Source organism: Hyla sarda, chromosome 2, assembly GCF_029499605.1.
Source record: "Hyla sarda isolate aHylSar1 chromosome 2, aHylSar1.hap1, whole genome shotgun sequence".
NCBI lineage: Eukaryota > Metazoa > Chordata > Amphibia > Anura > Hylidae > Hyla > Hyla sarda.
In genome coordinates, this window is record NC_079190.1 from 154,405,159 (window position 1) to 154,428,450 (window position 23,292).

The window sequence follows — 23,292 nt, forward strand, 5'->3', positions numbered from 1 at the left end:
GACGATATGGGGGGGGGGGGGGGGTCTCATGACCTCCTGGGCGATGTCATGAATGATTTCAGCAGGCATCCTGTTCCGATCACTGCCCGGCAAGCTGCAGTGATGGGAAATGCGGAGAGCGTACAGGTACGCCCTCTGTCCCCAACAGGTTAAGGACCAAGCGTGTACCTGTACGCCCGTGGAGATTTCGGCCCCCGCCGCGCGCCAGGCAGGGACCAGACTGGGGTGATTGCTGATATCTATCAGTAGGCACCCCGTGCAAATGCCCAGGGGGGGGGGTCATCAAAAATCCCAAATGTCTCGACCACCCCCCCCTCCCCGTTTCGGCAATCGACGCAAATCGGCAGTCAATTCACACCGGCGATTTGTGCCGATTACGTGTCTGTGGTGACCCAGTGACCCGGAAAATGAAGGGGATCGGGGTTGTCCAAGACACCCACGATCCTTCTGAAGGGATAGGAGTGAGGTGGCAGGGGTGTCACCCCTCCTATCCCTACTATTGGTCTAGACACCGAAGTCCACTTAATCGCAGGCGGCGATCGGCTGCAGAAGAGGACGGCGATGCTGCTCCCTGGATCCTACGGAAGCCGGTGAGTTGCCTAGTAACATCTGGAGGGCTACAGTTTGAGACCACCACACAGTGGTCTCTAAACTGTGGCCCTCTAGATCTTGCAAAACTACAACTCCTAACATGCCCACACAGTAGTTTCCTGTCTGGGCATGCTGGGATTTGTAGTTTTGCAACATCTGGAGGGCCACAGTTTGGAGATCACTGTGTAGTGGTCTCTAAACTGTAGCCCTTTAGATGTTGCAAAACTGCAAATCCCAGAATGCCCAAACAGCTGTCTCGACAAGCTGGGAGTTGTAGTTATGCAACAGCTGAAGGTATGCAACTACATCTCCCAGCATGCCCTTTGGTGATCAGTTAATGCTAGGAGTTGGAGTTTTGCAACAGCTGGAGGCACCCTGGTTGGAAAAATACTGAGTTAGGTAACAGAACTTAACCGAAGGTTTTCCAACCAGTGTGCCTCCAGCTATGGCAAAGGTACAACTCCCAGCATGCATGGTCACCAACTACAAGCTTTTGGTGGGCAGAGCAGAACTTTGAGGTGATTTGGGTGCATCTGGAGGTCAAGAGGAGGGTGCCCCCTTCCCCCCCCCCTTTATGTGAATGTACAGGGTACATTCAAACGGGCAGGTTTATAATAAGCTTCCTGCTTCAAGTATGAGCTGTGGCAAATTTTTCACCACAGCTCAAACTCCTAGCGGGAAATGAACTGTAAACCTCCGCCCGTGTTAATGTACCCTTAACCCCTTAAGGACCGGGGGTTTTTCCGTTTTTGCATTTTCGTTTTTTGCTCCTTGCCTTTAAAAAATCATAACTCTTTCAATTTTGCACCTAAAAATCCATATGATGGCTTATTTTTTGCGCCACCAATTCTAATTTGTAATGACGTCAGTCATTTTGCCCAAAAATCTACGGTGAAACGGAAAAAAAAATTGTGCGACAAAGTTGAAAAAAACGCAGTTTTGTAACTTTTGGGGGCTTCCGTTTCTACGTAGTACATTTTTCGGTAAAAATGACACCTTATCTTTATTCTGTAGGTCCATACGATTAAAATGATACCCTACTTATATAGATTTGATTTTTTCGGACTTCTGGAAAAAATCATAACTACATGCAGGAAAATTAATATGTTTAAAATTGTCATCTTCTGACCCCTATAACTTTTTTATTTTTTCATGTATGGGGCGGTATGAGGGCTCATTTTTTGCGCCGTGATCTGAAGTTTTTAACGGTACAATTTTTGCATTGATAGGACTTATTGATCGCTTTTTATTCATTTTTAAATGATATAAAAAGTGACCAAAAATGCACTATTTTGGACTTTGGAATTTTTTTGCGCGCACGCCATTGACCGAGCGGTTTAATTAATGATATATTTTTATAATTCGGACATTTCCGCACGCGGTGATACCATATATGTTCATTTTTATTTACACTTTTTTTTTTTATTGGAAAAGGGGGGTGATTCAAACTTTTAATAGGGGAGGAGTTAAATGATCTTTATTCACTTTTTTTTCACTTTTTTTTTTGCAGTGTTATAGGTCCCATAGGGACCTATAACACTGCACACACTGATCTTCATTATTGATCACTGGTTTCTCATAAGAAACCAGTGATCAACGATTCTGCCGCATGACTGCTCATGCCTGGATCTCAGGCACTGAGCAGTCATTCGGCGATCGGACAGCGAGGAGGCAGGTAGGGGCCCTCCCGCTGTCCTGTCAGCTGTTCGGGATGCCGCGATTAGCCACGGCTATCCCGAACAGCCCGACTGAGCTAGCCGGCCACTTTCGCTTTCACTTTTAGCCGCGCGGCTCAGCTCTGAGCGCGCGGCTAAAGGGTTAATAGCGCGCGGTGCCGCGATCGGCACTGCACGCTATTAGAGGCGGGTCCCGGCTTCACTATGACGCCGGGCCCGCCGTGATATGACGCGGGGTTACTGTGTAACCCCGCGTTATATCAGGAGAGCAGGTCCAAGGGCGTACCTGTACGCCCTTGGTCCTTAAGGGGTTAAAAAAAACAACACATAATAAAGGGTAAAACGCTAACTATATACCCCTTACACTGCTCCCCCTAATAATGAAAAACGTGTTGTACGGCAGTGTTTCCAAAATGGCGCCTCCAGCTGTTGCAAAACAACTCCCAGCATTTCCTGACAGCCACTGACTGTCCAGGCTTGCTGGGAGTTTAGCAACAGCTGGAGGCACCCTGTTTGGGAATCACTGGCATAGAATACCCCTATGCAATCCCTAATTTAGTCCTCAAATGTGGATGGCACTCTCTCACTTTGGAGCCCTGTCGTATTTCAAGGAAACAGTTTAGGGCCACATATGGGGTATTTCCATACTCGGGAGAAATTGCACTACAAATTTTGGGGGGCTTTTTCACCTATTACCCCTTATGAAAAGTTGGGGACTACACCAACCTGTTAGTGTAAACATTTTTATTTTTTTATTTTACACTAACAGGCTGTTGCCCAGTGCTGCTCAGAAGAGAAGGAGTGCCATTGGGCTTTTGAAGAGAAAATTTGTCTGGAATTGAAGGCCATGTGTGTTTACAAAGCCCCCATAGTGCCAGAACATGTGACCCCATTTTGGAAACTCATATAATGTATTTAGGGGTGCAGTGAGCATTTATGCCCCACCGGTGTCTGACAGATTTTTGGAACAGTGGTCCGTGAAAATGAAAAATTTTATTTTTCATTTGCTCAGCCCACTGTTCCAAAGATCTGACAAACACCAGTGGGGTGTAAATGCTCACTGCACCCCTTATTAAATTCTGTGAGGGGTGTAGTTTCCAAAATGGGGTCACGTGGGGGGTGGGTCCACTGTTCTGGCACCATGAGGGGGTTTTATATATGCACATGGCCCCTGACTTCCATTCCAAACAAATTATCTTTCCAAAAGATCAATAGCGCTCCTCTTCTGAGCATTGTAGATTGCCCGCAGAGCATTTGACGTCCACACATGGGGTATATCCATACTCAGAAGAAATGGGGTTATACATTTTGGGGATAATTTTCTCGTTTTCATTTATACATCCAACTTTAACAAACAAACACCTGTGAGGTGTTAAGTGTCCCTGTACCCCTTGTTACGTTCCCTGAGGGTTGTAGTTTCCAAAATAGTATGCCATGTTTTCTTTTTGTTTTTTTTTGCTATTCTGGCACCATAGGGGCTTCCTAAATGCGACATGCCCCCCAAAAATCATTTCAGCAAAATTTGCTTTCCAAAGGCCAAATGTGACTCCTCTTCTGAGCATTGTAGTTTTCCCGCAGAGCATTTTATGTCCTAACATGGGGTATTTCCATATTCGGAAGAGATGGGGTTACAAATTTTGGGGTATTTTCTCCCATTAGCCTTTGTAAAAATGGTAAATTTGGGGGGAAAAACTGCACTTTAGAGAAAAAAAAAATGTTTTCATTTACACATCCGACTAACGAAAAGTCGTCAAACACCTGTGGGGTGTTAAGGCTCACTGGACCTCTTGTTACGCGCCTTCAGGGGGGTGTAGTTTCCAAAATAGTATGCCATGTGGGGGGTTTTCTGCTCTTCTGGCACCATAGGGGCTTCCTAAATGTGACATGCCCCCCAAAAACAATTTCAGAAAAACCTCACTCTCCAAAATCCCATCCTTCCCTTCTGAGCCCTCTACTGTGCCTGCTGAACATTTGACATACACATATAAGGTATTTCCTTACTAGAGAGAAATTGGGTTACAAATTTTGAGAGGATTTTTCTCCTTTTACCCATGTAAAATTCAAAAACTGGGTCTACAAGAACATGCGAGTGTAAAAAAAAAAGATTTTGAATTTTCTCCTCCATTTTGCTGCTATTCCTGTGAAACACCTAAAGAGTTAACACACTTACTGAATGTCATTTTGAATACTTTGAGTAGTGCTGTTTTTATAATGGGGTAATTTATGGGATATTTCTTAAAGCCTTTCAAATCCACTTCAAAACTGAACTGGTCCCTGAAAATTTTGGATTTTTAACATTTTGTGGAAAATTGCTGCTGAACTTTGAAGCCCTCTGATGTCTTCGAAAAGTAAAAACATGTCAACTTTATGATGCAAACAGACATATTGTATTTGTGAATCAAAATATAATTTATTTGGAATGTCTATTTTCCTTACAAGCAGAGAGCTTCAAAGATAGAAAAATGCTAAATTTAAAACATTTTCATCAAATTTTAGAATTTTTCACAAAGAAATGATGCAAGTATCGACAAAATTTTACCACTAACATAAAGTAGAATGTGTTACACAAAAAAACATTCTCGGAATCAAAATGAAAGGTAAAAGCATTGGGTTATTCATTCTTAAAGGCAGTGTTCAGATGTGCAAAAAAATGCTCTGGTCCTACAGTGAAAATTGGCTTGGTCCTTAAGGGGTATAAACCCTTAGACATATTGGGGGAGATTTATCAAAACCTATCCAGAGGAAAAGTTGCCCATAACACCCCATCAGCTTTCTTCTTTCATTTTAACAAGGCCTCTGCAAAATGAAAGAAGCGATCTGAAAGAAGCAAATTTACCGATGCACAGGTTTTGATAAATCTTCCCCGTTATCCTTTATCTAAGGATAAGAGGTCTGATCATGGGGAATCCCACTGCTTGGGACCCCTGCAATTTCTGCTGCGGCACCCCAGACATCTGGTCCACGCAGCGAGCATGCAGGGCGGAGACTCATGACGTCACGGCCATACACCCTGAATTTATGGGAGGGGGTGTGACTGCTTCATGAACGCCGGTTGCAGTATGGAGATCCAAAGGATATGGGATAGGTTTTAGATCTCAGGGGGGTCTGAGCACTGGCCCCCCCCCCCCCCCCCCCCACGATCTCCTGTTTGGAGCCCCCGCATGAAGCAGAGGCTGCCACGCCCCCTCCATATAGTTTGACAATCTTCAGCTCTCTCATAGAACTATATGGAGGGGGCGTGATGGCCTCTGCTTCAGGCGTGGGTCGCGATGTGCTCCTGTGCTAGTGCACGGGTGCTCCAAACATTACGGGGGCCCCCAGTGCTTGGACACCCCCCCGCAATCTAAAACTTATCCCCTATTGTTCGGATAGGAGATAAGATTTTGAGCTTGAGACTTATTCTTTAAGGCATCAGGCACCCTTGGTCCATAAGTCCTAGGACACAAGGGAATACCTGTACGCGTCATGTCCTGAACAGGTTAAAGGAAAACTGCCATCAATGTTATTCACACTAACCTGTTTGTCATCAGTGTCACCCACACCTGTACCATCATATTTACCTGTTCTGTGGTCCCATTGTACCACTATGTTCCTCTGTATCTTCCATTTGGTAGCTGGCTTGGGGCATGGGTGTAGCTTTTGCTGCTGCTTTTCTGACATCAGGAACCTCTGCTCAAGCCCACAGCCAGTAGTACAGAAGATACGTGGCAAAATAGAAGGGCAACAGGAACAACTAAATATGGTTGTCATAAAGAACTACATACCTGTACCAACAGGTTAAGGTGACAACACTGACAACTTTAACTTTTTGAGGGGTTTGAGTTTAATATATTAAAAGTACTAAAACACCAAAAACTATTGTGTATGATTATACTTTTATATTTTTTATTATAATGCATTTTTCGGCGTATAACACGCACGCACCCCCATTTTAACAGGGAAATTTAAGTAAAAAAAATAAAATGTAAAATAAATGACTAAATGCCACATCATCCCCCCAACGTTGTTTTCTTCTGCACCTCAGTTTGGTCCTGTCCCCTCCAGTTCCACATTATTTCTTCCCTTTTATCAGTCCCTGTGCCACATTGACCCCTCTCATTTCCTTACCTGGCTGCGCTTTGGCTGTCTTGCGGGCTGTGATCAGTGAAGCAGATGAATGACGTCCTTTCCCCACTTCTCTGCGCTGCATCAGGGATGTCACTTTTCATTTCCTGTAACCGCCGCTAGTCAGTTTGGAGTGCGGCGACTGCAGGAAATGAAAAGTGACGTCAGATGCAGCGCAGATGAGCCAGGAGAGGACGTCACTCATCTGCTTCACTGACCGCAGCCCGAAAGACAGCCGAAGGGCAGCTAGGTAAGGAAAATAAAAACTATAAAAAGCAGGGAAAAGGGGGAATGATGAGGGAGGTAAGAAAAATTAAAAGTAAACTGTCACTTGTCTTCTCCGGCACGATCCACAGGTACTGGTGGATAGTGCGGGAGACACTGATTAAAATGAGCCCTACCTTGTCCGGATCTGCGCCGCCATTCTCCCGCAATCTGTTGAAATCTTCCTGCAACTGGCACGGGCGGGGCTTCTGTGTTTAACTGGTACTGATGTCAGTGCCGCTTATGAATATTCATCCCCCCCTCCCTCCAGTTAGGAGTGGCAAAGAGAGGGAGAACTGAAGGGAGGGGTGATAAATATTCATAAGCGGCGCTGATGTCAGTGCCAGTTAAACACAGAAGCCCTGCCCGTGCCAGTTACAGGAAGATTTTAACAGATTGTGGGAGAATGGCGGCACAGATCCGGACAAGGTAGGGCTCATTTAAATCAGCATCTCCTGCACTATCCGGGAGAAAACAAGTGACCGTTTTCCAGAGCGGGAAGGAGATGCTGCTGGTCACTGATTTAACCCCTTAAGGACGCAGGACGTAAATGTACGTCCTGGTGCGGTGGTACTTAACGCACCAGGACGTACATTTACGTCCTGTGCATAACCGCGGGCATCGGAGCAATGCCCTTGTCATGCGCGGCTGATCCCGGCTGCTGATCGCACCCAGGGACCCGCCGGCAATGGCCGACGCCTGCGATCTCGCGGGCGTCCGCCATTAACCCCTCAGGTGCTGGGATCAATACAGATCCCGGCATCTGCGGCAGTGCGCGATTTGAATGAATGAATGATCGGATCGCCCGCAGCGCTGCTGCGGGGATCCGATCATTCAGAACGCTGCACGGAGGTCCCCTCACCTGCCTCCGTCCGGCTCCCGGCGTCTTCTGCTCTGGTCTGTGATCGAGCAGACCAGAACAGAAGATAGCCGATAACACTGATCTGTTCTATGTCCTATACATAGAACAGATCAGTATTAGCAATCATGGTATTGCTATGAATAGTCCCCTATGGGGACTATTCAAGTGTAAAAAAAAAAAGCGAAAAATCCCCTCCCCAATAAAAAAGTAAAACGTCTGTTTTTTCCTATTTTACCCCCAAAAAGCGTAAAAATTTTTATAGACATATTTGGTATCGCCGTGTGCGTAAATGTCCAAACTATTAAAATAAAATGTAAATGATCCTGTACGGTGAACGGGGAAAAAAAAAGTCCAAAATTGCTACTTTTTAATACATTTTATTAAAAAAAAAATTTATAAAAAATTTATTACAAGTTTTTTATATGCAAATGTGGTATCAAAAAAAAGTACAGATCATGGCGCAAAAAATGAGCCTGCATACCGCCGCTTATATGGAAAAATAAAAAAGTTAGAGGTCATCAAAATAAAGGGATTATAAACGTACTAATTTGGTTAAAAAGTTTGTGATTTTTTTAAGCGCAACAATAATAGAAAAGTATGTAATAATGGGTATCATTTTAATCGTATTGACCCTCAGAATAAAGAACACATGTCATTTTTACCATAAATTGTACGGCGTGAAAACGAAACCTTCCAAAATTAGCAAAATTGCGTTTTTCTTTTTAAATTCCCTACAAAAATGTTTTTTGGTTGCGCCATACATTTTATGATATAATGAGTTATGTCATTACAAAGGACAACTGGTCGCGCAAAAAACAAGCCCTCATACTAGTCTGTGGATGAAAATATAAAAGAGTTATGATTTTTAGAAGGCGAGGAGGAAAAAATGAAAATGTAAAAATGTAATTGTCTGAGTCCTTAAGGCCAAAATGGGCTGAGTCCTTAAGGGGTTAAAGTGGCAGCGGCCGACGCTTCTGCGGCCGCTTTAAATCAGTGACCAGAAGGTTTATCGTATAACATGCAGGCAGGCTTTTTGCCTTAAATTAAAGTTTTAAAAGTGCGTGTTATACGCCGATAAATACAGGTAATAAAAAAATAGCTTAAGTTCAAATCAACCCCCTTTACCCACTTTTCAAATGTAACACTGTAAAAAAAAAAGTGTGTGTGTATATATATATGTGGTATTGCCACTTGTGTAATTGCCCGAACTATTACATTGTGATGTTTCTCATCCTGCAGGGTGAAAGGCGTAAACTCAAAAAATAAATAAATAAATAAATAAATAAAAAATTCCAAATGTTAAAATTGCTGATTTTCAGTCACATTACGTCCCAGAGAAAAAGTGATCAAAAATTAGGGAAAGCCTGTTCACCTCCTGCTGTTGCTTAGTTGCTACTCTCGGCATGCAAAGCCAAAGGGCATGCTGGGAGTTGTAGTTTTGCAACAGCTGGAGGCACACGAGAAACTCACTGTAAATCTCCGCCCCTTTGAATGCATCCGAAAAACACTACACTACACAAAATAAAAAGTAAAACACTACATACCCCTACACAATCCCCCCCCCCCCCCCCCAATAAAAAAAAAAAGGAAAAAGTTTTGTATGGCACTATTTCCAAAACGGAGCCTACAGCTGTTGAAAAACAACAACTCACAGTATTGCCGGACAGCCACTGACTGTCAAGGCATGCTGGGAGTTTTGCAACAGCTGGAGACACTCTGTTTGGGAAACACTGTCGTAGAGTATTTTTGTGGCGGATTCAAATCCCCAATTTAGGCCTCAAATGGTGCTCTCTCGCTTTGGAGCCCTGTCGTATTTCAAGGAAACAGTTTAGGGCTACATATGGGGTATCTCCATACCCGGGAGAAATTGCGTTACAAATTTTGGAGGGCTTTTTCTCCTTTTACAGCTTATGAAAAGGTAAAGTTGGGGTCTGCACCAGCCTGTTAGTGTAAAAAAAATATATATATATTTTTACACTAAAATGCTGGTGTTGCCCCATTCTTTTAATTTTCACAAGCGGTAAAAGGAAAAAAAGACCCCCAAAATTTGTACGGAAATACCCCATATGTGGACGTAAAGTGCTCTGTGGGTGCACAACAAGGCTCAGAAGTGAGAGCGCACTACATACATTTGAGGTCTAAATTGGTGATTTGCACAGGGTTGGTTGATTTTACAGCGGTTCTGACATAAATGCAAAACTATAAATACCCACATGTGACCCCATTTTGGAAACTACACCCCTCACGGAATGTAACAAGGGGTATAGTGAGCCTTAACACCCCACAGGTGTTTGACAAATTTTCATTAGTTGGATGTGAAAATAAAAAAAAAATGTCACTAAAATGCTGGTGTTACCATACATTTTTCATTTTCACAAAGGAGAATAGGAAAAAAGCCCCACCAAATTTGTAAACCCATTCCTTCTGAGTAAGAACATACCCCATATGTGGATGTAAAGTGCACTTTGGGCGCACTACAATGCTCAGAAGAGAAGGAGCAACATTGGCCTTTTGGCAAGATAAGGTATCTGAAATTGAAAGCCATGTGTGTTTACAAAGCCCCCATAGTGCCAGAACAGTGGACCCCCCCCCCCCCACGTGACCCCATTTTGGAAACTACACCCCTCACGTAATGTAATAAGGGGTACAGTGAGCATTTACGCCCCACAGGTGTCTGACAGATTTTTGAAACAGTGGTCCGTGAAAATGAAAAATTTTATTTTTCATTTGCACAGCCCACTGTTCCAAAGATCTGTAAAACGCCAGTGGAGTATAAGTGCTCACTGCACCCCTTATTAACACCTTAACGATGAATGCCGTAAATGTACGTTCTGGTGACGTGATACTTAACTCACCAGGACGTACATTTACGTCCTAAGCATAACCGCGGGCAGCGGAGCGATGCCCGGATCATGCGCGGCAGGTCCCGGCTGTTGATCGCAGCCAGGGACCTGCCGGATCAATACAGATCACGGCATCTGCAGCATCGCGGTCACTTAATTGGATGATCGGATCGCCCGCAGCGCTGCCGCGGTGATCCGATCATCAAGCATGGCAGCCGGAGGTCCCCTCACCTGCCTTTGCTGTCTTCTGGGAGTCATCTGCTCTGATCTGCCTTCCCGCAGACCAGAGCAGAAGATGACCGATAACCCTGATCATTGCTGTGTCCTATACAAAGCTTAAACAGGATTAGCAATCGAATGATTGCTTTAAATAGTACCCTATGGGGACTATTAAAGTGTAAAAGTAAAAAAAATGGGAAAAGCCCCCTCCCCCAATAAAAATGTAAATTGCCCCATTCTCCCTATTTCACCCCCCAAAAAGTGTTAAAAAAATATTTTATATACACATTTGGAATCGCCACGTACGTAAATATCTGAACTATTAAAATAAAATGTTAATGATACCATACGGTGAACGTAAAATAAAAAAGTCCAAAATAGCTTCTTTTTTATAACATTTTATTCCAAAAAAAATTTATAAAAAATGTATTAAAAGTTTTATATAAGCAAATATGGTATCAATAAAAAGTACAGATCACGGCACAAAAAATGAGCCCTCATACCGCCGCTTATACGGAAAAATGAAAAAGTTAAAGGTCTTCAAAATAGGGGGATCTTAAACGTACTAATTTGGTTAAAAAGTTTGTGATTTTTTTTAAAGCACAACAGTAATAGAAAAGTATGTTATCATGGGTATCATTTTAATCGTATTGACCCAAAGAAAAAAGAACACATGTCATTTTTACCATAAATTTATACGGTGTGAAAATTAAACCTTCCAAAATTAGCAAAATTGCGGTTTTCTTTTTTATTTCCCCACACAAATAGTATTTTTTTGGTTGCGTCATACATTTTATGGTAAAGTGAGTGATGGCATTACAACGGACAACTGGTTGCGCAAAAAACAAGCCCTCATACTAGTCTGTGGATGAAAATATAAAAGAGTTATGATTTTTTGAAGGCGAGGAGGAAAAAAATGAAAATGTAAAAATAACATTTTCTGCGTCCTTAACCCCTTAAGGACCCAGCCATTTTACACCTTAGGACCCGGCCATTTTTTGCACATCTGACCACTGTCACTTTAAACATTAATAACTCTGGAATGCTTTAAGTTATCATTCTGATTCCGAGATTGTTTTTTCGTGACATATTCTACTTTAACTTAGTGGTAAAAATTTTTGGTAACTTGCATCCTTTCTTGGTGAAAAATCCCAAAATTTGATGAAAAATTTGAAAATTTTGCATTTTTCTAACTTTGAAGCTCTCTGCTTGTAATAAAAATGGATATTCCAAATATTATTTTATTTTATTCACATATACAATATGTCTACTTTATGTTTGCATCATAAAATTGACGAGTTTTTACTTTTGGAAGACACCAGAGGGCTTCAAAGTTCAGCAGCAATTTTCCAATTTTTCACAAAATTTCCAAAATCACAATTTTTCAGGGACCAGTTCAGGTTTGAAGTGGATTTGAAGGGTCTTCATCTTAGAAATACCCCACAAATGACCCCATTATAAAAACTGCACCCCCAAAATATTCAAAATGACATTCAGTCAGCATTTTAACCCTTTAGGTGTTTCACAGGAATAGCAGCAAAGTGAAGGAGAAAATTCACAATTTCCATTTTTTACACTCGCATGTTCTTGTAGACCCAATTTTTGAATTTTTACAAGGGGTAAAAGGAGAAAATGTATACTTCTATTTGTAGCCCAATTTCTCTCGACTAAGCACATACCTCATATGTCTATGTAAAGTGTTCAGCGGGCGCAGTAGAGGGCTCAGAAGGGAAGGAGCGACAAGGGGATTTTGGAGCATACGTTTTTCTGAAATGGTTTTTGGGGGGCATGTCCCATATAGGAAGCCCCTATGGTGCCAGAACAGCAAAAAATACCCACATGGCATACCATTTTGGAAACTAGACCCCTTGAGGAACGTAACAAGGAATAAAGTGAGCCTTAATACCCCACAGGTCTTTCACGACTTTTGCATATGTAAAAAAATTTTTTAAAAATTTCAATAAAATGTGTGCTTCCCCCCAAATTTCACATTTTTGCAAGGGTTAATAGCAGAAAATAGCCCCCAAAATTTGTAACCCCATCTCTTCTGAGTATGGAGGTACCCCATAAGTTGACATGAAGTGCACTATGGGCGAACTACAATGCTCAGAAGAGAAGGAGTCATATTTGGCTTTTTGAGAGCAAATTTTGCTTGGGGGCATGTCGCATTTAGGAAGCCTAAATGGTGCCAGGACAGCAAAATAACCCCCACATGGCATACCATTTTGGAAACTAGACCCCTTGAGGAACGTAACAAGGGGTACAATGAGCATTTACCCCCCACTGGTGTCTGTCAGATCTTTGGAACAGTGGGCTGTACAAATTTTTTTATTTGCGCAGCCCACTGTTCCAAAGATCTGTCAGACACCAGTGGGGTGTAAATTCTCACTGCACCCCTCATTACATTCCGTGAGGGGTGTAGTTTCCGAAATGGGGTCACATATGGGGTTTTTTTTTTTTGCGTTTGTCAAAACCGCTGTAACAATCAGCCACCCCTGTGCAAATCACCTCAAATGTACATGGTGCACTCTCCCTTCTGAGCCTTGTTGTGCACCCCCAGAGCACTTTGCGCCCACATATGGGGTATCTCCGTAGTCGGGAGAAATTGCATTACAAATTGTGGGGGGCTTTTTTCCCTTTTACCTCTTGTCAAAATGAAAAGTATAGGGCAACACCAGCATGTTAGTGTAAAAAAATTTTTTTTTTTACACTAACATGCTGATGTAGACCCCAATTTCACCTTTTCATAAGGGGTGAAAGGTGAAAAAGCCCCCCAAAATTTGTAAGGCAATTTCTCCCGAGTACGGCGATACCCCGTATGTGACCCTAAACTGTTGCCTTGAAATACGACAGGGCTCCGAAGTGAGAGCGCCATGCGCATTTGAGGCCTGAATTAGGGATTTGCATTGGGGTGGACTTAGGGGTATTCTACACCAGTGATTCCCAAACAGGGTGCCTCCAGCTGTTGCAAAACTCCCAGCATGCCTGGACAGTCAACGGCTGTCCAGCAATACTGGGAGTTGTTGTTTTGCAACAGCTGGAGGCTCCATTTTGAAAACAGTGGCGTACCAGACGTTTTTCATTTTTATTGGGGAGGGGAGGGGGGCTGTGTAGGGGTATGTGTTTATGTAGTGTTTTTTACTTTTTATTTTATTTTGTGTTAGTGTAGTGTAGTGTTTTTAGGGTACAGTCACACGGGCAGGGGGGGTTACAGCGATTTTCCCGCTGCGAGTTTGAGCTGCCGCGCAAAATTTGCTGCATCGCAAACTTGCAGCCTGATACTCACTGTAAGCCCCTGCCCATGTGAAAGTACCCTGTACATTCACAGGGGGGGACCTCCAGCTGTTGCAAAACTACAACTCCCAGCATGCACAGTCTATCAGTGCATGCTGGTAGTTATAGTTTTGCAACAGCTGGAGGCACACGGGTTGGGAAACACTGAGTTAGGAAACAGACAATGTTTCCCAACCAGTGTGCCACCAGTTGTTGCAAAACCACAACTCCCAAACATTCTCAGGCATGCTGGGAGTAGTAGTTCGGCAACATCTTTAGAGCCAGATGTTGCCGAACTACAACTCCCAGCATGCTTGGAGTTGTAGTTTGCAACATCTGGAGGACTACAGTTTGCAGACCACTAATACAGTGGTTCCCAATCTGTGCCCTTCCAGATGTTGCAAAACTACAACTCCCAGTATGCCAAAACTGTCCAGGCATGCTGGGAGTTGTAGTTCTTCAACATCTGAAGGGCCAGATGTTACAGAACTACAACTCCCAGCATGCCTGGACAGTAAGGGCATGCTGAGAATGTGTAGTTTTGCAACATCTGGAAGGGCACAGTGGTCTCCAAACTGTAGTCCTCCAGATGTTGCAAAACTGCAACTCCCAGCATGCCCAGACGCCAAGGGCTGTCTGGGCATGCTGGGAGTTGTAGTATATAGGGTCCCAATACAGCAATGCATGTCGCTTTACGGCGACGTGCATTGCTGTAAAGGGCCCGACCGCGGCTGAAGATCTACTCACCTGTCGCCGCCGCCGCCATCTTCCCCGCCGGGATCCGGGTCTTCAGGGACGAGGTAAGTACCGGGGCCGGTCCCCAGCACTCCCCCGTCCCCCGCCGCATCCTCCGGTCTTCCTCCCGTCCTCTCCGGACTTCAAGGGGCCGGGCAGGACGGGAGGAAGTAACCGCCCCCCCCCTCCTGCGATTGGTCGGTTAACTAACCGACAGATCGCAGGGTATAGGAGGAGGTGGCAGGCTTGCCACCTCGCTCCTATGCTTTAGCATGGTCCTGGCTGTCTGTGACAGCCGGGATCATGCGAAATTACCGGGCGGTCGGGTCCCAGAGACCCGATCAGCCCGGTATCGCCGCAGATCGCAAGGGCGATTTCCCTTGCGATTTGCGGCGATCGCCGACATGGGGGGCATACATGGCCCCCCTCGGCGTTTGCCCTGGATCCCTGCTGAAGGATTTCAGCAGGGATCCGCTTCCGATCTCCGCCGGGTGAGCGGCGGAGACCAGGAAAAGACATGACGTATGCATATGTCATGGGTCCTTAAGACCCAGGGTGTGATGGCGTATGCATACGTCATGGGTCCTGAACAGGTTAAGGCCAAAATGTGCTTCGTCCTTAAGGGGTTAAGTTCTGTGAGGGGTGTAGTTTCCAAAATAGTATGCCATGTGATTATTTTTATTTTTTTTTTTACTTACTGTTCTGGCTTAATGGGGGCTTCCTAAATGCGACATGCCCCCAAAAACAATTTCAGCAAAATTCGCTCTCCAAAAGCCCAATGTTGCTCCTTCCCTTCTGAGCCCTCTAGTGCACCCACACAGCACTTTACATACACATATGAGGTATTTCCTTACTCGAGAGAAATGGGGTTACAAATTTTTTTGGGGCATTTTCTCCTATTACTCCTTGTGAAAATGAAAAGTTTTGGGTAACACCAGCATTTCAGTGTTAACAATAAAATTTTTCATTTACACATCCAACTTCAATGAAAGTTCGTCGATCATCTGTGGGGTATTAAGGCTCACTGTACCCCTTGTTACGTGCCTTGAGGGGTGTAGTTTCCAAAATAGTATGCCATGTGGGAGTTTTTGTGCTGTTCTGGCACCATAGGGGCTTCCTAAATGTGACATGCCCCCCCATAAACCATTTCAGCAAAATTTGCTTTCCTAAAGCCAAATGTGACTCCTTCTCTTCTGAGCATTGTAGTTCGTCCGCAGAGCATTTTACGCACTAACATGGGGTATTTCCATACTCAGAAGAGATGGGGTTACAAATTTTGGGGGGCATTTTCTCCCATTACCCTTTGTAAAAATGGTAAATTTGGGGGGAAAAAACTGCACTTTAGTGAAAATAATTTTTTCTTCATTTACACATCCATGGAGACCTTGTTACGTGCCTTTAGGAGTGTAGTTTCCAAAATAGTATGCCATGTGTTTTTTTTTTTTTTTTTTTTTTTTTTGCTGTTCTGGCACATAGGGGCTTCCTAAATGGGACATGCCCCCCAAAAACCATTTCAGAAAAATTCACTCTCCAAAATCCCACTGTCGCTCCTTCCCTTCTGTGCCCTCAACTGCGCCCACCGAAAACACTTCACATACACATATGAGGTATTTCCTTACTCGAGAGAAATTGGGTTACAAATTTTGGAGGTCTTTTTCTCCTATTACCCCTTGTAAAAATTCAAAAACTGGGTCTACAAGAACATGCAAGTGTAAAAAATGAATATTTCGAATTTTCTCCTTTACTTTGCTGCTATTCCTGTGAAACACCTAAAGGGTTAACAAACTTTCTTAATGTCATTTTGAATACTTTGAAGGGTGCAGTTTTTATAACGGGGTCATTTATGGGGTATTTCTAATATGAAGGCCCTTTAAATCCACTTCAACACTGAACTGATCCCTTAAAAATTAAGATTTTTAAAATTTTGCGAAAAATTGGAAAATTGCTGCTGAACTTTGAAGCCCTTTTGATATCTACCAAAAGTAAAAACATGTCAACTTTATGATGCAAACATAAAGTAGACATATTGTATTTGTGTATCAATATATCATTTATTTGGAATGTCTGTTTTCCTTACAAGCAGAGAGCTTCAAAGTTCAGCAGTAGGCACACTGGTTGGAAAATACTGAGTTAGGTAACAGAACCTAACTGAAGGTTTTCCAACCAGTGTGCCTCCAGCTTTTGCAAAACTACAACTCCCAGCATGCATGGTCTGTCAGTACATGCTGGAAGTTGTAGTTTGGAAACAGCTGGAGGTTTGCTCCCCCCCCCATGTGAATGTACAGGGTACATTCACACGGGAATGTTTACAGTAAGTTTCCTGCTTAAAGTATGAGCTGCGGCAAATTTTCCCTATCGCCCATGATGGCACCTTTGGGAGACCGCCTCCTTGCTCAGGACAGGAAACAGGAATTGGAAACAGTTTGCATATAAGGACCATAGGAGCTGCTATTCCCCAGTTCTGTTTCCTGTCCTGCGGATGGTAACCAGGACGGGTCCCGTACTTCGGGAAGTTTGCATGTAAGTATGGGGACTGTGGGGGCCCTGGTCTAATTGGGACATACAGGGTACCTGCAAACGGCTTAAAGACCTTCGTATGGGGGCAGCCGCTAAGTCTGGGCAACCTCTGCCCATCTCGCGCATGGCGCGCGTCTCCTGGACCCTCTCGCTCCCTCTGGCAGGTGCATGCGGCCTTCTCCTCCTCCTCTTGCGGCGCGGCCTAGCGTTCGTGATCCGACGGCGTTCGCTGCCGAGAAGAGGGGGGCGGAGTTGCGTACGTATTCAACGCACGTTACAACAGTGCGCTTTCGCCGGAAGGAGAAAGGGGGCGCTGTGGCCTATTCCAAGTACCCGGAGAGGGAAGTCCTTGCGGCTTCTGACCGGGAAGGGCGGAATCCGGCGGGGGATTTAAAATGGAGGGGCACCCAGCCAGTCCCGTACCTCTCCAGGATCCAGGAGAGGTGCTTGTGACTTATGGAACAAGCGACCCGCATTGAAATGGGGCCTGCTCTAACAGCCGAACCGGTACTATGGTAGGGTAAGGGGACACCTGAAGTTTTTTTGCAACCATTTAATAGTAGTTTTTGTTCATTTGTTTTAGGCTAAGGAAACACCTAGGAAGGCTAAATGTAAGAGTAAAGAGTGTGTTCTTTGTAGAAAGAAGCTGGATCCAAATTATTTAAGTTCACATTGTGAAGCCTGTGTAAAAAGGATTGTGGAGGATGTGTCTCCGTCTTTCTCCAAAAGTATGCAGGAGGTAGTCAGAGAAGAGATTGAGGCCTGTATGTCCACTTGGTCATCCGTGCAGCCAGAGCCTAGATATTCCACTATAGCCATCCATTCTTCTCTACCTGGTTTTTCAGAGCAAAGAGATTTTTTTTGAATTGGAAGAAGGTGATTTGGATGAAGTCAGAAATTTTGGAGGAGGTTCATAGCGGTGCTCTTTTTCGTACTAAAAATGTGGACAGTCTAGTCAGAGTGGTCAGATCTACCATGAAGCTTGATGATAGGATTGAGCCTTTATCTGTGCAAGATCGCATGTATGAAGGCCTTACACCCCGCAAAATGATTGAGTTTCCAGTGCATGACTCTTTGACCTGTATTATAAAGTGTGAATGGCAAAGACTAGATAAGATATATGCTATAGTACTGAGCATTATTAAGAGAAAATATCCTTTTCAGGAAGAATTCATCGTTAATTGGGATAGGTCCCCTAGAATTGATCCACCTGTAGCTAAGATGTCTAAAAAAGCAGCCCTACCATTTGAGGATGCCGGCTCTCTAAAGGAGCCAATGGACAGAAGGGCTGATGGATTTCTTAAGAGCATGGGAAGCAGCAGCAGGCTCCTTCAGACCAATTATTGCTACCCCATCTGTGGCAAGATCTTTAAAAGTCTGGATTGATCAGCTGGGGGAGCAGATCAGGGATGGTGCTCCTAGAGACCAATTGCTTCATTCAATCCCTACCTTGGCAGCAGCGGCAGACTTTATATCGGATGCTTCTGCAGACACCCTAGGACTATCCGCTAAAGCCTCAACCTGTGCCAACTCTGCCAGACGGGCAATTTGGGTTAAAGGGGTATTCCAGGCAAAACCTTTTTATATATATATATATATCAACTGGCTCCGGAAACAGATTTGTAAATTACTTCTGTTAATAAATCTTAATCCTTCCAATAGTTATTAGCTTCTGAAGTTTTCTGTCTAACTGCTCAATGATGATGTCACGTCCCAGGAGCTGTGCACGATGGGAGAATATCCCCATAGGAACTGCACAGCTCCCGGGACGTGAGTCATCAGAGAGGAGTTAGACAGAAAACAACAACTCAACTTCGGAAGCTAATAACTATTGGAAGGATTAAGATTTTTTTAATAGAAGTAATTTACAAATCTGTTTAACTTTCCGGAGCCAGTTGATATATAAAAAAAAGTTTTGGCCTGGAACACCCCTTTAACCCCTTAAGGACTCAGGGTTTTTCCGTTTTTGCACTTTCGTTTTTTCCTCCTTACCTTTTAAAAATCATAACCCTTTCAATTTTCCACCTAAAAATCCATATTATGGCTTATTTTTTGCATCGCCAATTCTACTTTGCAGTGACATTAGTCGTTTTACCTAAAAATGCACGGCGAAACGGAAAAAAAAATCATTGTGCGACAAAATCGAAAAAAAACGCCATTTTGTAACTTTTGGGGGCTTCCGTTTCTATGCAGTGCATATTTCGGTAAAAATGACACCTTATCATTATTTTGTAGGTCCATACGGTTAAAATGATACCCTACTTATATAGGTTTGATTTTGTCGCACTTCTGGAAAAAATCATAACTACATGCAGGAAAATTTATACGTTTAAAAATGTCATTTTCTGACCCCTATAACTTTTTTATTTTTCCACGTATAGGGCGGTATGAGGACTCATTTTTTGCGCCGTGATCTGAAGTTTTTATCGGTATGATTTTTGTTTTGATCGGACTTTTTGATCACTTTTTATTCATTTTTTTTTATTGTATAAAAAGTGACCAAAATACGCTTTTTTGGACTTTGGAATTTTTTTGCGCGCACGCCATTGACCGTGCGGTTTAATTAATGATATATTTTTATAGTTCGGACATTTACGCACGCGACGATGCCACATTTATTTTTTTATTTTTTTACACTGTTATTTTTTTTATGGGAAAAGGGGGGTGATTCAAACTTTTATTAGGGAAGGGGTTAAATGACCTTTATTAACACTTTTTTTTTTACATTTTTTTTGCAGTGTTATAGGTCCCATAGGGACCTATAACACTGCACACACTGATCTCCTATGCTGATCACTGGCGTGTATTAACACGCCTGTGATCAGCATTATCGGCGCTTGACTGCTCCTGCCTGGATCTCAGGCACGGAGCAGTCATTCGTCGATCGGACACCGAGGAGGCAGGTAAGGGCCCTCCCGGTGTCCGGTCAGCTGTTCGGGACGCCGCGATTTCACTGCGGCGGTCCCGAGCAGCCGGGATACTTTCAGTTTCACTTTAGAAGCGGCGGTCAGCTTTGACCGCCGCTTCTAAAGGGTTAATACCGCACATCGCCGCGATCGGCGATGTGTGGTATTAGCCGCGGGTCCCGGCCATTGATGAGCGCCGGGACCGACGCGATATGATGCAGGCGGCGATCCTGCTTCATATCGCGGGAGCCGTGCAGGACGTAAATATACGTCCTGCGTCGTTAAGGGGTTAAAGAGTGGAAAGGAGGTGATCTTACCTCCAAATCTAAATTATGTGCTATACCCTGTGAAGGTTCCTTTCTTTTTGGGACTGATTTAGATCTGGTCTTAGAGAAAGCAGCGGATAGGAAGAAGGCCTTTCCCTTGATCCCTTCCTTCCCCAACCAGAACAAGATGCCCTTTCGTGGGAGAGGAAGGGTGGGATTTCGGAGAGGTTCATACAGGGCCAGGCAGTGGCGAGGCCAGAGAAGAAGCAGAGGTTTCATGTTCACTACCCCTGAAACCTCCAAGAAGTCCAATCAGCAATGACTTGACGTTCCCAGTGGGGGGCAGGTTGTCTCATTTTCTTCCCCAATGGGAGAAAATTTCTGCAAGCCACTGGGTTTTGTCCACAATAAAAACCGGTTTAAAAATTGTTTTCTCAGGTCTCCTGACTCCCATATTTGTTCCAACAGATCTCCGAAAGTTTCCAGAGAAACAAGCTGCCCTGGAGAAAGAAGTTTTCTCCTTTATTCAGAAGAGAGTTCTGGTTCAGGTTCCGGAAGAAGAGCGAGGTCTGGGATTCTACTCCACGCCCTTCCTGGTAAGAAAGCCCAATGGCTCCTTCCGCACTTTAATAAATCTCAAGCTATTGAATAGTTTCCTGAAGTACCAAAAATTTCGAATGGAAACGATTCAATCAGCTATCCTAAACCTGAACCAGAACTTTTTTATGGTCACCTTGGACTTGAGGGACGCATATTAATGTCCCGATTTTCCAAGGTCATCAAAAATATTTAAGGGTGGCGATAGTCTTGGGAACCTGCCTGTTTTACCTCCAGTTTCAAGCGCTTCCCTTTGGCCTATCACAGGCTCCCCGAGTCTTCACCAAACTTATGGCCGAGGTGATGGCCCATGTAAGAGAACAAAATATAGTCATAGTTCCGTACTTAGACAATTTCCTTTTGGTGTCAGACTCGGCAGAGCTCTTGATTCAGCAGGTTCTTCAGACTCAAAAAATTCTGTTGAAACTAGGGTGGGAAGTGAATCAATCTAGTCAAATCCCACCTGGTCTCTTCTCAGGTATGCACATTCCTGGGGATAGGCCTGGATTCCACCCGTCAAATCTCCTTTCTTCCCCAATCCAAGGTGATTTTGGTCAGGCAGAAAGTGTCTCAGCTTCTGAAACTAAAGGAGCTCCCCATAAGGGGGGCCATGTCTGTCCTGGGCCTGTTAACTTCTTGTATCCCAGCAGTTTTATGGGCTCAGTACCATTCGAGAAGGCTACAGAACAAATCCTGAGCCAGTGGGATGGAGTCCCCGATTCACTAGACACTTACATGACCCCTTCAGCTCAAGTAAAGAGGTCCCTTCTCTGGTGGTTAAATCCGGCGAATCTAGAAAAGGGCATTTATTGGGTAAAAAAAGAATGAATTTTGCCTTACTACAGACGCAATCCCCCGGGGGTGGGGAGCCCACGGAGAATCCTTAATCCTTCAGGGTCATTGGAGTCAGGAGATTTCCAGAGAATCTCAGAACCTAAGGGAATTGAAGGCAGTCCTGTTCGCCATCTCTCAATCCGTTCCTCTGCTTGGCGGAAAAGACCTAAAAGTTCTGTCACACAATTCCACAGTAGTCGCCTACTTAAATCATCAGGGGGGTACCAGATCCCTTTCCCTCATGAGGATTTGTCATCACATCTTCAGACTGGCAGAGATGCATCTCAGCTCCTTGTTTGTTCTCCATCTAAAGGGGTCCCAAAATCATGTGGCGTACTATCTCAGCAGACATCGCCTGAACCAAGGGGATTGGGAATTAGATCAGACGATTTTTCTCCAGATTTGTGAACGTTGGGGTACTCCCCGCATAGATCTGTTCGCCTCAAAGGCCAACAGGAAAGTAAAGGATTTTTTCTCCCTGTCACCAGCGGATCACCCCCTAGGGATAGATGCTTTTTCACAGAGTTGGTGCAGGGGACTTCTTTATGCCTTCCCTCCAGTCAGGTTACTTCCAAGAGTCCTAAGGAAGATCAGAGAGGACAGGGCGAGAGTAGTGGTCATTGCCCCATTCTGGGCCCGCAGGGTATGGTTCACCTGGTTGAGGATGATGTCAGTGTCAGATCCCTGGATCCTTCCAGAGTCCCTGAATCTTCTACATCAGGGTCCAGTTATGCATGCCAAGACCTCCAATCTGCATCTGATGGCATGGCTGTTGAGCGGGGCATCTTAGAACAAAGGGGTCTTTCTGATCGTTTTATTACTACTCTGTTGGCGAGCAGAAAAAAGGTAACTTCTCAAATTTATTTAAGAACTTGGAAAGCCTGTGGTAGATTCATGCAAAACCCTATTGATGTTCTTAAAACTCCTGACATCCCAAAAATATTAGATTTTTTGCAAGCGGGTCTAGATAAACAGCTTAGACCCAGTACTTTAAAAGTTCAAGTGTCAGCACTTAGTGCTCTTTTTGATTATAAACTAGCAGAACATCCCTGGATAAAAAGATTTTTATCAGCAGCAGTTAGGATGTCTCCGGTGGTTAGACCATTGGTTCCACCTTGGGACTTAAATATTGTCCTAAATAGTCTCACTAAAACTCCCTTTGAGCCATTAGTTGAGGTTCCCTTAAAGATTCTTACCTTTAAGCTTGTGTTTCTTTTGGCAGTCACGTCCGCCAGGAGGGTTGGGGAAATTACTAGTTTCTCTATTAACCAGCCCTATTTGTCTGTCTTTAATGATAGAGTGGTGTTGTCTCCTGATCCAGCCTTTCTCCCAAAGATGGTCTCTGACTTCCATAGAACTCAAGTTGTGATTCTACCTTCCTTCTGTGAAAATCCTAAAAAGGACAAGGGAAAAGAATTCCATTGTCTAGATGTTAGGAGATGTCTTCTTCATTATTTGGAGATATCTAAAGATTGGCGCCTATCGCCTAAGTTGTTACTTCAATTCCAGGGGCCGAATAGAGGTAGAGCAGCTGCTCCTAGCACTGTGGCGAGGTGGATAAAACAATCCATCCAGTTAGCATACACTTCTGCAAATCTAAATCCC

General features: G+C 44.0%; 1 long non-coding RNA gene across 1 annotated transcript in view; it reads left to right on the forward strand.

Annotated features, from left to right (window-relative positions):
* The window catches only part of LOC130355448 (uncharacterized), a 94,093-nt gene that overhangs the window by 70,246 nt on the left and 555 nt on the right, over positions 1 to 23,292 (forward strand). The gene's annotated exons all lie outside the window — the stretch shown is intronic.